At 41.2% G+C, this 16,058-nt stretch overlaps 1 protein-coding gene across 1 annotated transcript in view; it reads right to left on the reverse strand.

The window, feature by feature from the left end:
* ZNF652 (zinc finger protein 652) overlaps window positions 1–14,977 on the reverse strand; it is a 35,177-nt gene extending 20,200 nt beyond the window's left edge. The window contains exon 1 of the mRNA XM_065422498.1: window positions 14,907–14,977. The gene's annotated coding sequence lies outside the window, so the exon portion shown is untranslated. The remainder of the gene's footprint in view (window positions 1–14,906) is intronic.
* Between the last annotated feature and the right edge of the window lie 1,081 nt (window positions 14,978–16,058).

Below are 16,058 nucleotides of genomic sequence, written 5' to 3' on the forward strand. Positions count from 1 at the left end.
TACAATAGCAAATGTGAAGATTCAGATCTCCAGCCATCTCTCTAATGGTTCCACATTATTTCTTTTTGACAATACTTAAAAACTCTCCGGCACCTATTTAACCAATTTAGCAGGCAACATATTCACTATGTGGAGCTGGCCATTTGCCTGCAAATATTTAATATTCCCATGGAAAAGTGGGAGCAGGCGGGACATCTCCAATTTCAGAAAAAGATACCTTGCATCAGTGTCCTGCAACTGGAGTCTACAAACAAGACTGGCAAACCTGGAGGCCTTCTCCATTAATTAGGTCAGGATCTTATACTGTACCTACGGGTAAGAATTGGGGGACAATGTCTTACAGATCTGTGACTAAAGGGAATCTCCAAATCTATGGATCTGGAATCTTTTGCAAGCACTAAATTCACATGAAAAAGTTGAAGAGGATGTTCTGTCAGGGTTCTTAAAAATATTATAATCCCATAGTCTTTGCTATATGATAAAGACAAAATTTTCTTTGCTTTTAGGGTTATTTTTAGATAACACAATAATACACCTAGATAATTTGGCTACAGACATAGAAAAACTATCTTGAAATATGTTCTAGCCCAGTGATTCTCAGACTGAGGCTCGCAAACCACAAGTGGCTCTTTAATATGTCTCCTTTAGCTCTTTGCAGCACAGGATATTAAAATACTGATTTAATTATTAACCAATCAGGATGCTTTTACTACCAATTGTAGAATATTTGGTAAGTCATTTTGCTATACGAATTTTATATTATATTTACATAAATAGTAAAGGAAACAATGAATTCACTCTACATAGCTCTTTTGGGTAATGTTGATCGCTAATTTGGCTCCTGAACCACTGAGGTCTGAGTGTCACCATGGTTCACTCTAAACCATAAAGTCTAGGTGCACATGTAGAATCAGACTACTATTTAAACAACTAGCGTACGTCTCTACTAATCCAAATTCCTGGAAAACAGACTGTATGGCAGGTCGTCTAACAAAGTCAGCAATGAAACTGCCATTTCCCAATGGCATTTTGATTATAATTTCTGCACTGGCCAAGAAGTCTCAAAAATAAAAAAAGTCCACTAGACTGTAAATTCAATTAGCTTCTTGAGTTGCCTTCAGGAAGCAAAGAATGGAAGATTCTTGAGAAAAAAAATGCAACTGCCCTTGACCACTATAAATCTGTGCTTAGAGATTTATGCTTTTAAAGAAGCACCAAACCTGAGTCCATTTAATACCAATTGCAGAGTCAACTGATTTTAACCAATCATAACAAACAATTGTGCTGGTTATAGTGGGAGAGGCTGTTACAGCGAAGTTGCATAACTCTCTATTCTGCCTGCTTTTTCAGGCACTCAACATTTTCTGAAACTCACTTTTTGGGACAGTGTCCCAGGTTCGTTCCCTACCACAGGGTGAATAATTATATTATTTATTATTATTATTATTATTTTAGCAAAGATGCATTAGCTGGTTTTGAGAAGGAGTGAAAAAAATATTTTCTACATCCTTTGGCAATATTTTTTTCCCAAACAACTCTCAGCTGTAGAGAGTTAGAGTCAGGACAGAGAAAGATGAGCCAGTGCAAATTGTGTTACACCAGTCTAAACTGTGTATATTCTAGGGGTCCGTACTGGTGTAGCTACACCACTGGCTGAAATCCCAGTACAGACAAGGTCTTTGTCTTGTCTATTTAGATTGTAAGGTGTTTGGGGAAGGGACTCTCTCTTACTTTTTTGGGGAGGATGGGGGGTAGTGCCTAGCACAATGGGGCCATGATTTCAGGTTGGGGCATATAGGTGCTAACATAATACAAATAACGTATTCCACATAAAGCACTGGAAACAAAAGGTGCATGTTTCCAACACAGACCTCTAAATATCCTATGAAATGTGCAGGGATTGAGCAATGACCATTTCCTTATGAATCTTGTAAGATAAAAGCTGCACACCTAAAATTTGCAGATAAGGAATTCTCCTCTGCAAACTCTAATGTTCAGAGCAGAGAGCTAACTCCTAGTAGGATCGTGCAAGGTGGATAGGATAGGATGTTCTAGTGGTGTCATACTTCCACATTATAAAATTTATTTTCTCTATCTCTTTCCTTCTAAAAATCATGGAGTTCCATCAATTACAATATTGAGAATCTTAAGGTTGCCCCACACACATCAGGAAATGACAATTATGGCTGCACATGCAACCTTTAATCTGACCAGTATCCATCTGTAAGTTCTTTGGGGAAGGGGCTGTCTTTTTGTTCTGTGTTTGTACAGCTCCTAGCACAACAGGTCCTAGTCCCTGACTAGGGCTCCTAGGTGCTACAATAATATACATTAATGATATTAATTACATGAACATGTACATTTTCTAGTACTGTGTATAACTATATTGAACATGAGAATTGATTAAATTGATTTCTATGACATGCACACAGTAAACTTTCTTACACAACATATTACAGATTAACAACAACAAAGCACTAGTGAAATACACTAGTATAGACAAGCCAGTTTTTCAACTAATCTATCGCTCTAATTGCCTCATCTCCAAAACGGCACCTAAAGACTGATGGCTGGAAAGAAAAGGTATAGTAAATGGCTGCTGATTAAATTATTAAAACACATACACTAAAGATAGAAAACATTTTAGAAGTCTAAAAATACTAGATTGTTTTGGCAAATAAAACAGTGTAAGTCACCAAAATAAAAAAATACAAGATACTGCTTTATGTATCTGAAGTTTTACAATTTTATTTGATATAGTGTATTTGGGAAATAGCAGAGGATCATAACTAAAGACTATCATAATGCATCCATGCAAGAAGGTGGAGTTACAGTTGCACATGTAACCTCAACTTTGGCATTTGATGACTTGAGTGATTAATCATGCAACTTTAATATTTTCTTAGCAATAGTTTCTATGACAATTTAAAAAGTGCAAGAACTCAAATTATTCAATAAAAATCTCTACTTCCAATAGGCTTCACTTTACTTGACCTCAGATTTTGACACCCCCCCCCCCCAAAAAAATATCATAAGACCACATCTGTAGTGGTCATGAAGATTAATTACAGCTGAACAACTTTTTACATTAGAAAGTGCAAAATCATACATTAATAGCCCATCAAAACAACCTCCATGAAACTCTCAAAATAATGGAAAACAGTAGTGAAATAGATAAAACCTACAAAGGTTTTATGAAATGAGATAAAAACACATACTATATCTTGCATTTCATGTGTATATTTATTCCTCAAACATAAGACACATTCGTTGTCCAAAATTAAAAGTTTGCAATTCTGTAAGTAATTTATTTGAATGTAATCATCAAATTCCCAGTCTATTAATTAGTTATACCTAATGTCATGATGGAGGGACAGCTAGGCCAAACTTGAGTAGCACTGCAATCCTGTGCTTCAGGTCACATCATCCAGAGAGGGGAACCAGTCCCAGCCCCATGGGACAGAAACCACTGCTGTGCGGGGTGAATGCAAGGCATACTTGCACTCCGACAACACCCTCTCCAAGGAACTGCCCTCTGTCCTGGGTTGCAGTGCCAGGGCAGAAGGTGCATATATGGAATATTGGGTCACAAAAAAGAAAATGCAGTTAGTGGGTCACTTCAGTAAAAAATTTCTGAACCACTGACCTAGTCTATAATGAAGTTTCACCCAAACCAAACCAAGTGTGTTAAAATACACTCAACAGATGTTGAGCTTATTGGACAGGAGTGAAAGTCTTCTAAACATTGAAAAAATTCTGAATTCAACTGTCCTGTCTTGTGATTTTACTTCTACAATTTCCCACTATTAGATGGAACAAACAATGACAATCTCCTTCAAAAGCAGATTGGCGGTAGAAATGTGGATTTTCAACTTTAAATGCCAAAAAAAAAAAAAAAGTGTAGAATTTTAGATTTCGTTCGAATCACATTTCCGACTCTTCTTCTTGTTCTGGACCCCAACTATGACCTTTGTCTTTGGGATCAATCATGTTAGCTAAATAATAAAGAAGGTCCATACCTTCTTTTCTTCTTGTAGGGTTCCAGTTCTTTGCCATTAATTAGATCAAGCCAGATTTCCAGAGACTGAGAAAGAAGTGTTATCAGGCTATAATTTGTCAAGTCCCACTGAAACCTCCTCCAATATAAGTTTAGTGCTTCTCTGTAGTCCCTTGTTGTTTAAAATAGATGCTATATTTTGATCAAAGTCCTCCTCAACACTTTTATGGCAGCTGGATACAAATACACAGTATTCCTTAGATTTCACCAAAAGATGGGCCATCGGGGGGAAAAAAAAGAAGCAATGAAATGACCTTTAGGCCCATGAATGGTTGAGAAAAATATGCTCATTTTGTGCTACACTAAAAGCAACACTGCTAGCACAGAAGAAGGTTGCAACTTTATCAGGTTTAAGTCTCTGCCTTTCAGTTGTTTTTACAGCAAAACCATTGATCGATCTTTACCATTTGTGAAGTGTCACAAACACTGACTGCTCCTGAATGAAGCTGATGTTGAAGAGCTTTAACGTGGCTTGTGTAGTCACGGTACACTCTAAAAATACCACCTCCACAAGGGGCGTAGCTCCCAGCGCTGGCGCACTGTCTATACTGGTTCTTTACAGCGCTGAAACTTGCTGCGCTCGGGGGGTGTGGGTGTGTGTGTTTTCACTCCCCTGAGCGAGAAAGTTGCAGCGCTGTAAAGTGCCAGTACTTTCCCCACGTAGACAGCCCTAAGATGGATAGGCCTTTAACAACACATGGTGGGCCAGAATGGGGGTGGTTTCATTTGGAAGGACTTACTTTCTATAAATGCTCTCCTAGGAGTCACCTTAATTAAAATGTTAACAAGAGTTTTGTTGTTTGACTATAAAATTTTGAATAATTTAGGATAATTGATATTCTACCAGGTAATGTGCTCCAATACCACTCATCTTTTAGGAGATCCACCATCACAACTTCAATCAAAATCTTTACTGTGAATCCACTATGTTGAGGACTCACTCCACCTGAACATTGGTCTTAACTCATTAATTAAAAAAATTAATTAATAATTAATGGAGATATCCTATCTCCTAGAACTGGAAGGGACCTTGAAAGGTCATCAAGTCCAGCCCCCTGCCTTCACTAGCAGGACCAAGTGCTGATTTTTGCCCCAGATCCCTAAGTGGTCCCCTCAAGGACTGAACTCCCAACCCTGGGTTTAGCAGGCCAATGCTCAAACCACTGAGCTATCCCTCCCCCAACTCATCCCGCCTAGGTTGACAAAACCATCAGACTTTTTTTTTTTTTTTTCTTAAGACATTTTGACTCACTGCTAGCCTATTAGCAGGTGTTTTATAAATTAAAATGTTTTAATAAATTAAACATTTCTGATTATTTGCTGAGGGCAATAAAAGGTAAAAGTTTGCACTAAAATAGTAAGCTCTTTCTGAGCTTTGTGGAAGCATGCATTTAAAACCAACTTTATTTTTTAAACTTATTGCTTTAGAATATTGAAATATGCCCACAGATCATGGTGTTAAATGTTCTCCCCTGTCCAATAGAGCCTTGTACAATAAGCTCGTCACACACCTCATATCCACATGCAAAATTGCTTGCAATGGGTGCACAACTGTTTTATGCACAGTTGGAACCACATGTGCTTGGAATGTAACTCACTATCATTAATCTGATACTGAGTCCACTCTGCACCGCTATAGTAATAGTGTAGAAAAAGGCTTTGCCTGCAATTAATTCTTTCAAAATCCCCTTCCATTGCCACCACCAATATAGATGACACCAGTTTGGAGTTTTAGTTTAGATCTGTTGCTAGCATTTTAAACCATTTGAACCCTGCTCAGAGCAGGTCTAGCCAGCATGGGGGTTAAGATATAGGTGGCTATGTCTCTATGTTAGCACTACCACCTGTGGAACTGCAGCCACAATAACAATGGTGAAAAGCTTTTAAGAAAAGAAGTTTAGAGTTGACAAGTTCTAAACGTGCTGATGCAGCCGTCTCAACCGGGTCTGCTTGCACAGTCTCTCAATACTCCTGCAAACTTTCAGTGATCTCCTATATTCCTAATTACTGTACTTTGTTTTGACCTACTGGAGCTTCTGAAATTTTATGCATACCAAGTTTGCTTTACAAAGTGAAATGCATGTAAACTTAAGGCTTTTCTTGTTTCAACAAATAAAGAACATGTTTATGCAATACTTCTAACATTTAATTGACAAAACACATTTTATATAGTGAAAAATGGTATATAGTTCACATCTCAAAATTTTTTTGGTACAACACCTCTCCAGCCATGTATTGCCATTCCTACAAAATCCTGCTTTTCAAACCTCTGCTGAAAACTCTGGGTTAGGTACTCAGAATGCATTAGTACTGCAGCAGTTGGAGGGAGTGTTATGTTATGTATGGACATGCTGAAAAGGTCTACATCAGCCAGGATGGCCAGTGCAGACACACTATTTAAATAGCTCATGTCAACCTTCTTTTGTTGGACTGATGCAAGAGACACTCTCTGAGAGCTGAGGGTGAAAACATTATCTACTATCTGTTCAGTGGTAGAGATTTAGAGCTGGGTTCTTGGATGCTATTCCCAGTTCTTCCACTAACTCATGCTGTGATGCTGGGCAACTCGCCTCCCCTCCGTGCAAGATCAGGATAGCACACACCTAAGGTTTTTCATCACTGTAGTACTGCAAACCTAACTCTCAGGGGTGAGGAGGCTTACATTCATGTTTGCAAAGTGCCTTCACATAATTGGACTAAAGCACCTATATAAGCAAACAGTATTCCTGTTACTGGTTCCGGAAGCACATATAATGAAGAGATGTGATCCCTTAAAATGACCAATTTACTTAGGTGGGTGTAACCAGACCCTACAATTTGCAACGAGATAGCAAGGAGAGAGAAGTAGCGCCATAACAAATCCTAGGATGCTTCATGAGAACTGAAGTGAAGAAACACTTTTTCCAGAGCTTGAAAAATTCATCTGCCTGTGGCAAATAGGAATCTCTCTTAGACAAATGCCACCAACTTATGCATAATCTATGCTTTCATTTTAAAATAATATATTTCAAGCTCTTATAATTGCAAAAACAACCTTCCAAATAGGAACCAAATGTATACCTGACACGTTCTCCTCTGGAATCAACACACGCACCTTCAGTATCTCAGCTACTATTCATAGCTTTTGCAAACCCAGAGTGAAAACTGCAGGTAGCAATGGAAGTATCGAGATTCAGGTCAAATTCACATCTTGGGAAAGCTATGAATAGCTGAAGAGGTGGGCTGAAGAGATATTTACTGGGGACAAGGACCCAAATCAGAGGGTTGACGATGGCTACACTGGAAACACCTGCCTTGCAACAGCCCAGGATTTCTAGTGTGGGAACAGTGGAACAGAAAAAGGTTAGAGAACATTAAACTGATAAACTGCCAGTAAGAACCAAAAAACATGGAGCCACTGAGCAAGAGCCAGGAACTGCATTCTAATAGCAATCCTAGCATTCTCCCCTTTTCCAATAGCCAGAGGTTTGTGGATGAGGAGGGATGGCTGAGAGACAGTGGGGAACTTTTAACTTCATAGAGTTCTTTGGATTTTACGTTTGGATGGCAGGATGAACAGAAGTGGGATGTGAGAGTGGCTGGATGGACAAACGGATGTCTGTGGGAGAGGTTATTTTTAATTATTTTATATCACCCATAAATTGGCTAAGTTTACAGAATAAGATCAGGAACCTGTCTTCAAAGAAAGGTACAAGTTAGAAAAGAAGTAAGGAAGAGAAAAAGATAGATTTAGGGGAGAAGTAGGAGAAATAAAAAAACAGAGAAGGAAGTAGAGAACAAAAAGTAGAGAAAGAAAACAGATAAGGGCATGCAAAACAAAGATTTCAGACATGACTGAGGTACATTTTAAGAAAACAAAAAGATAAGAAATAACAATTAATAGCACACAATTTGTTCTGTATCTTTAAAATGCAGGAGCCATAGCCTACAGGCAGATAGGCATAGCATGATAGCAGAGGTGGTTTTTTTTACCCTGACTAGTAGATTTAATCCTTGCACTAGATAGAAGACCTGCACATTTCAAAAAATAGACAAATTAGAGCAGTAGTTCTCAACTCATCTAGATATTTGCCTAGTTTTACAACAGGCTACATAAAAAGCACTAGCGAAGTCAGTACAAACTAAAATTTTATACAGACAATGACTTGTTTATGCTGATCTATACACCAAAATGCAAGTACAATATTTATATTCCAGTCGATTTATTTTATAATTATATGGTAAAAATGAGAAAGCAAGCAATTTTTCGGTACTGGTGTGCTGTGACATTTTTGTATTTTTATGCCTGATTTTGTAAGCAAGTAGTTTTTAAGGGAGGTGAAACTTGGGGTATGTAAGACAAATCAGACTCCTGAAAGGGGTACTGTAGTCTGGAAAAGTTGAGAGTCCTGAACTAGAGGGCCATAGCAGCCATTTTTGCCACTACATTACATGGGTGAGGAAGAGTTATTGCTATGTAATTTGGTCCCTGTCTCAAACTCCAAAAATCACTTCTCTGAACAAGAGCTTGTCTTTTCACGGCATAAGTTTACTGAAAATCATGTACATTGAAGGCCAATCCCATTCTAGTGCATGTCTCCAGAAAGAAGAAGTGTTATTAACAGTAACCTGGGTCCAAGTGCAATGCTATATTACAGGAAATCTAAGTGCATTACTGGTAGCAGATGCCATCCTATTGTGAATTAAGGTTGCAACCAACCGTATTATCCATGTGCCAATCCTTTCCCAGTGTAAATCTTTAGGAAACCCAGATATGTTCACAGATTTGATCACAGTGAAAGAATAGGGAACCCAGAGAGATGATGATAGTAAACTGATCCCATCAAGAAATCTATAAGAAATCCTAATTAAATAAGGTTCCTTCACTGAGTTAACTGTAGCTGCACCCCTCGATCCACTAAGATTGAAAAACAAGAGGAATTAGTTGGAGTCAGGGATACAAATTCCATTTTGTATTTTATGAAATGATCTAACTTGCAAGGAATAAACAAAAAAAATCAGAAAAACAGTGTGTAGGAAGGAGAGTTATTAAAGTTACTGCTTAAAAAAACCAGCTTGCTTGATTTTTTTTAAATGTAAGTTGCAAAGAACATTCACCTTTAGCTGAAATCCTAAATATGAGTGTATCTGTAGATGTCGAACACAACCATAGTGATGCTATCAGGACTGTCAGCCTTTAACAATCACATTAACATACAGTAAATGTCCAATCTCTCTGCTGATTTAATCTGCTGCCTACATTAACCACTAAAATTCACACTAGGCCTGCCATGTGATTTGACAGACACGGCATTCATTGAGACATTAATGTCTTACAACACCCCTTTCACCACAAACTCTAAATAGGTTTAAATAAGCAATGCCTCTGAGTAAGTGTAGCATTTGGAGCAGATTTTTACTGTCTTAATCAAAACCAGCCAGCCACAGTGCAACCAAAGTTCCAATAAGCCCTCTGCATCTGCAAGATTCAGCTACGTTCCAAGTCAAATATTTCCACCTTATTGTGTACAGCATTCAAACAAATGAAGGTATGCAGATCATAGAATGCTAGCCCATAAATTTTCAACCATAAAATCTACAGCCTGAAAAAAGTTAAGCAGATCTGTACTCTTATACTACTTGATTACCTGTCTACATGAGGTCTCTCTAGCTTGGTTACCACCTCAGATATTCATTTAGAAATAAGACTAAAAAGAAGTTTTCAGTGTTTGGAAAAGAATGAAACTGCTTAACAGGTTTCATCTCAGCTGACAGCAAGGTCCTAATACTGTTGACACAAGAACTCAAATCTCCTTGTCAAGGAAAGTTAGTAGTCATCCTCAATTTAAAAAATATGCTATAAGCCTTTAGAAGTACACTTTTTGGCAGCCTCTCAAACATTGAGCACAGATAAGAGCAAGGGTGCATTTAGATGTTTTTGCAACTATATTGAGAAAACTTTTTTGAGGCTTCATCACTGCAAGTTAATTTAATACTAAATCATTTTTTGCATTGTAGCAACAAGAAGCAAGCCCATTACTAAACTCTTTCCTATATTCCTTTTAAGCACACTTTCCCTCAAAAATAATCAAATTTCCAAATTTAGGAGTAAAACTGCAAGCAGGAGCTCCAGAAACTCTGAATGTAGCTCTGGTTGCAGCAGTCTGCAAAGCTGAGTGCTTCTCCTGAGAGAAAACTATTGGTCGGAAACCTCCTTAGGGAAGAGTGAAAGTGTCAAGGAAACTAATGCAAGCTGTTTGTACTAATGAGTTTGAGCTGCTGGCACCACAGCTACCTCAAGAGTTTCACTCCCTCTGCAATTGTCCTCCAACAGGGTGGAGTGATATAAATCACTCAGGTTTCAGAGTAGCAGCCGTGTTAGTCTGTATCCGCAAAAAGAACAGGAGTACTTGTGGCACCTTAGAGACTAACAAATTTATTTGAGCATAAGCTTTCGTGGGCTACAGCCTATGAAGCCTATGCATCCGATGAAGTGGGCTGTAGCCCACAAAAGCTTATGCTCAAATAAATTTGTTAGTCTCTAAGGTGCCACAAGTACTCCTAAATCACTCAGGGTACGTCTTCACTTACATCCGGGTCCGGATGTAAGCAATCGGTTTTCTGAGTTCGATTTATCGCGTCTGGTTAAGACGCGATAAATCGATCCCGGATCGATCCCGGAAGTGCCCCGGATCGATCCCGGAAGTGCTCGCCTTCGACGCTGGTACTCCAGCTCGGCGAGCGGAGTACGCAGCATCGACGGGGGAGCCTTCCTGCCGCGTCTGGACCGCGGTAACTTCGGACTAAGGTACTTCGAATTCAGCTACGTTATTAACGTAGCTGAATTTGCGTACCTTAGTCCGAAGTGGGGGGGTTAGTGTAGACCTGGCCTCAGTTTTATGAAGCCTCAAAAAAAAAAATATTGAAAATTTGTACTACTGCTCATTTAGAAGTTTAAAATTTAAAATGAACTAAATTACAAAGGTTTTCTTTTTTAAAATAACATTACCATTAGGGTAATTTATTTGAATTTTACAAAATTGCAGAACTTGATCCTGCAAATGCTTAAGGAGATAAATAACTTTACTGACATGAACTCACTTAAAGTTAAGCATGTACACAAGTAATTGCAGCATCTGAGACAAAAACTGTATTTCTATTAAATACTTAGAGGTATAACATTTGTTACTTCAAAACAAACAATAGCATCAGTGTTAATAATGAAAAGTTATTTAGACTTACAATACAATAAAGTTAATATGAACTTTTTATATATATACACAAATAAAATCTAAAGTTGGGATCCTAAACCCATATTTAAGGGTAGGATATTCTAAAGCACCTATGTAATTCAGAAATATAAATCCCATTGACTTCAAACCCTGATGGAGAAGTATTAGCGTGGTTGAAATATTTTAGCGTTCCTGACTAATAAAAGTTCAATATAACCGAAGATGGCACAGGCTGCAATTACAGTATGGGGTATTTGCTTATCAATTCGGTGGCTGAATTTGTGTTCTTACAATAAAAATATTAACAATGCCCTGGACTTATCTTTTTCAGTATAGATGAACCTTTTAAATATGAAGCTTCTTAATAGACAAAATTTCCATGTAAAATCTGAAATTCTACTAACAATTGGGAAGTTAAGTAAACATACAATAATCTACTTTAGTAATTTAAGATTATAAAATGGGAAGAGTGTAAAGAACTAGCAACACAAATAAATATTTTTTAAAAATTTTCGTTTTTTTTTTTTTAAATTATGATTTTATCCAGTTTGTCTTCCAGTACAAGCCAAGCGCTGAATCTCACAGGAAGACAACAGTTTTCATAGCAGAACACATTACATGACTAGCTGCTCTGTGTTGTAGGAATTTAAGTAAGTAAATGGTTAGAAAAAGTTCTGTAATATTAACCCAAAGAAGCAGGTTTTCAGAAGAGATTATCTTCTCAGCAGGTTGCCACTTCTTTGCCCCCACAAAAGAAATTTAACATAAGGGGAACAATAGGCTTGCTTTTTGTACAGGAATATTATGGCACTAGTATATAGAGAGTGCTAAATAAACGTAGGTCATTTCTGGCATGCAGTTTTGGAATCGCCTAAAACATTTCTATCCCTGTCTCAGGAATATGTTGTCTGCACGCTACTCTTCAATTAAACATTCATATATAAAACATGATAATAAGGATGAAAGATGTTCTCTTGTTTATTGAGGTCTATCCAAGTTTAGCTGCATGAGTTTAAAGGATTTTTTCACCAGCTCTTCCTGAGGCTAACACTACATAAGATCCTCTAGCTCTAAATGGGGAAGAAACTTCCTGTATGTGTGTACGTACACACACACACACACACACACACACACAGTTTTCCCCTTTATATGCAATTACTCAACTCTAATTATAGTATGATATTCTCACATTCCCTAACCCTAACACTCAGACAACAAAAGCAGATTCTCCCAGCATCCTACGTGTCCAAATTGATATACACCTCTACCCTGATATAACGCTATCCTCGGGAGCCAAAAAAAATCTTACCGTGTTATAGGTGAAACCGCGTTATATTGAACTTGCTTTGATCTACCGGAGTGCGCAGCCTCCCCCTCCCCCCCCCCCGAGCGCTGCTTTACCGCGTTATATCCAAATTCGTGTTATATCGGTTCGCGTTATATCGGGGTAGAGGTGTACTACCCTTAAAATCTAGCTAACTTGTTACTAAAGTAGAGATCTCCTCATGAAAGATGTACTTGGAAAAACTGAACCTCTGTATTTTCACATTAGTGTCAAACAAACAAAAAAAGCAATACCACTTAACCCACCAGATCATTTAAAATAGGTCAGTGATACAGTACTAGCTTAAAAGTGCAAGCCGAATAGCTTCTGCTAGTGTAAATGACCTAAGTCCACGTTATAAAGCTAAACAATTACACAAGCTACTTCATACTACAGCTTTATTTTCATTCTGAAATGACCTTCACAAATATACCAGATCTAGTTTCTTGCAGGTCAGTTCTGAAGCTGGTAGCTGGAGAAACCCAAATCACTAAATACAATTCTGAAAAAAACTGAACACAGCTCACTAAAAATTTTACAATAAGAAATGTATAAAACCCCTCTCCCCAGGCACTGCACAACTGCATAATTACAAAGTCAATATAAACTATTGAATTATTTCACGTTTTATGATCTCTCAGTTGTACACTCTGAGAAGCCTCCTACCCAACATCTGCACCACCCCTGACTTATGTTGTCAATATCAAGATTTGAGCATAAACTGTCAATGGCAGGGATTGGGTTTTTCTTTTTTCATACAGTACAAACACACTGTAGGTGCTTGATTAATCACCATAAAATAGACAGAGTATCTTAAGCAGGTGAAAAGGGGAGGGAAAAGACTCTAGAAACAAGGTACCACTGGTTATACTAAAACCATGTTAGGTGTTGAAAGTGGAAAGGGATGATTTTTTTAAACCAAAGACAGTCTGTAAAAAGTCGTTAAAGATACTATACTTTTTAAATGAGATTCTCAACACACACACACACACACACCCTTTTTCCATAACATACTCTATGAACCCAGAACCCACACCAATGCAATTCAGTACAGGCATATCAGAGCTCAAACCAGTGGATGCACAAGGCTAACCTCCACATTAAGACCACGTGAACAAACAAGGCAGGCAGTCAATGCCATGACAAATCAAGGTGCATCAGACCATCTTTCACAAATCAATGCTTGCACATTAGAGCATCTCCTCTATTCAGTGCACACACACCAGCATCATTCTCCTGATTCATCGCGCATACACCACTGTCAACAAAGCATGTGCCAGTTGCCATTCCCAGAACAATAAGGCGCAGGTCATCCTCTGAAAAAATGCACATCCCTCATATCCTCAGTGCACACACTATCTCCTCCACTCTTCCTTAGATCACTTCTACACCCAAACCCAAAACCTCAAGCACAATAAAAAAAAAGTGCACATATAATACTGTTATGCTTAACCATTTCATTCTTGCAATGCAGGTACAGTACCAAGATATTCACAGATCCATGAGCTTCACACAAGACAGCTCCATACAAACTGAAGCATGCATACTGCACGATTTGTCCTGGGATCATCAAGGCAATGTGCCTTATGGAGTGATTGAAGAAACTAGAAAACATTACCCACACCCGTTGACAGCCCTAGAGTAGGAATCACCGGGGGGAGGGGGGCAGAAAAAGAAGGAGAATACATTTCCCCTCCCTACATAACCCCAGAACAACTCCAGAGCCAGCAACAGAGGAGGGAAGGGGATGCATTTAACAGCCCCCACGCATCCCTGCCAATCTGGGACATGCACACACAGTGGGTGGCGGGTGCACTGCTCGCAGGTGACAGGGAGAAGAGGTTGCACCTGATCTCTCCGTTGCCCCACACTTATTCCGCCGCTCCAGGGAAGGAGGAAGGCGAGACCCAGGCACATCATCGAGCGAAGGGAGGGGGTGTGTGGAAATGCAACCCCCCCCCCCCCAGCTCAATGCAAGATGCAGCAAGAGAAGGTTTACCTGCTTCATGCAACCCAGCCCCCACCTGCCCGGGCTACAAGCAGCTGGTGCAACCCCCCCGCCCCCCGTACGACCCCTCTGCCCCCAAGGTGCAGTAGCTGGCGCACGCCCCGCGCACCCCAGGGTGCGCCTCCCCCGGGGGCTTCAGCTGTTGCAGCCTCCCCAGGGCGCAGCAGCCGGCGCACCCCACTCCCCCCCAGGCGGGGAAGCGACTCTGCCCAAGTTCCTTCCCCCCCAAGGCTGGGCCTAGCGCTACCAGCCGGCTGCCCCCAGGCCCGACGGGGGTCCCCTGCCGGGCGGGCGGCCCACACTCACCCAGGCCGAGCCCCTCTTGGCCTCCTCCGCCGCCGTCCATGCCGGGCGGTGGAGGAGAGGGGGAGAGGGAGGGAGGGGGGCGGGCGCCAGGGGCCCTCCCTCCCGCTCAGCCCCCGAAGCCGCCGCCGCCGCGGCGCTCGCGTAGCTGCCGCCTCAGGCCCAGGCCCCGCCGCCGCCGGACGCGGCTCCCGCTCCCCTCAGCCGCCGCCGCCGCAGCGCTACGTGGCCGCCGCAGCCAGTCTCGCGACTCAGGCTCGAGCGCGAGCGATGAGGGGGGGAGGGAGGGGAGGGGGAAAAAAAGGGAGTGAAAGGGAGCGCGCGAGGCGCCTCGCGCCGCCTTTTCAGCCTGTCGCGCGCGCAGCCCCATAGGCGGCGGCGGCGGGGGGAGAATGAGGATGGAGTTGGCGCATGCGCCATAGGGCGGCCCCGTGCTCACCTCTGCCAGCAAGTGAAATCCAGCTGGAGGGGAGGAACCGGGCGCAGGGGGTTTCGGTGCATACGTGAGAGGCTCGCCCTGGGGCAAGCTGGGTGTTGGAGAGGGGTAGAAGTCAGTGCTCAGAGAGGGGGGTGGATACTGAGCTCAGCTGGGTGAAGGGGGGGAGGCAGTGCTGAGAGTGGGGCTCAGGGAGGTAGAGTGTGTGGGGTCATGCTGAGGGGGTGGGGGTCGGGTTTGGAGTGGGGGGTCATGCTGAGGGGAGTGGGGATCAGGGGGTTGGAGTGGGGGTCATGCTGAGGGGGTGGGGATCAGGGGGTTGGAGTGGGGGTCATGCTGAGGGGGGTTGGAATGGGGGGGTCATGCTGAGGGGGGTGGAATAGGCCCTAGGCTTGGAAGGGGGATGGGTGCAATACTCAGGAGGTTGCAGTGGGTGCCAGCTTTGGAAGGGGGATGGGTGTGGGGCTCAGGGGGTTGGAGTGAGTGCCAGCCTTGGAAGGAGGATGGGTGTGGGGTTCAGGAGGGTAGGTGCTGAGCTTAGTAGGGTGGAGTGATTGCCTGGCTGTGGAGGAGGGCTGGTGGATGTTGATCACTGGATTAATGATTATTGCTAATGATTAATTCTCTTTGCACCGTTAAGAAACCTAAAACTACTGTACTGTACAACTACTTCAAAGATGCAAAAACCTACAAGTCTTGCCATCATAAATAAGATCTGG

This window comes from Emys orbicularis, chromosome 25 (assembly GCF_028017835.1).
Source record: "Emys orbicularis isolate rEmyOrb1 chromosome 25, rEmyOrb1.hap1, whole genome shotgun sequence".
In the NCBI taxonomy this organism is placed as follows: domain Eukaryota; kingdom Metazoa; phylum Chordata; order Testudines; family Emydidae; genus Emys; species Emys orbicularis.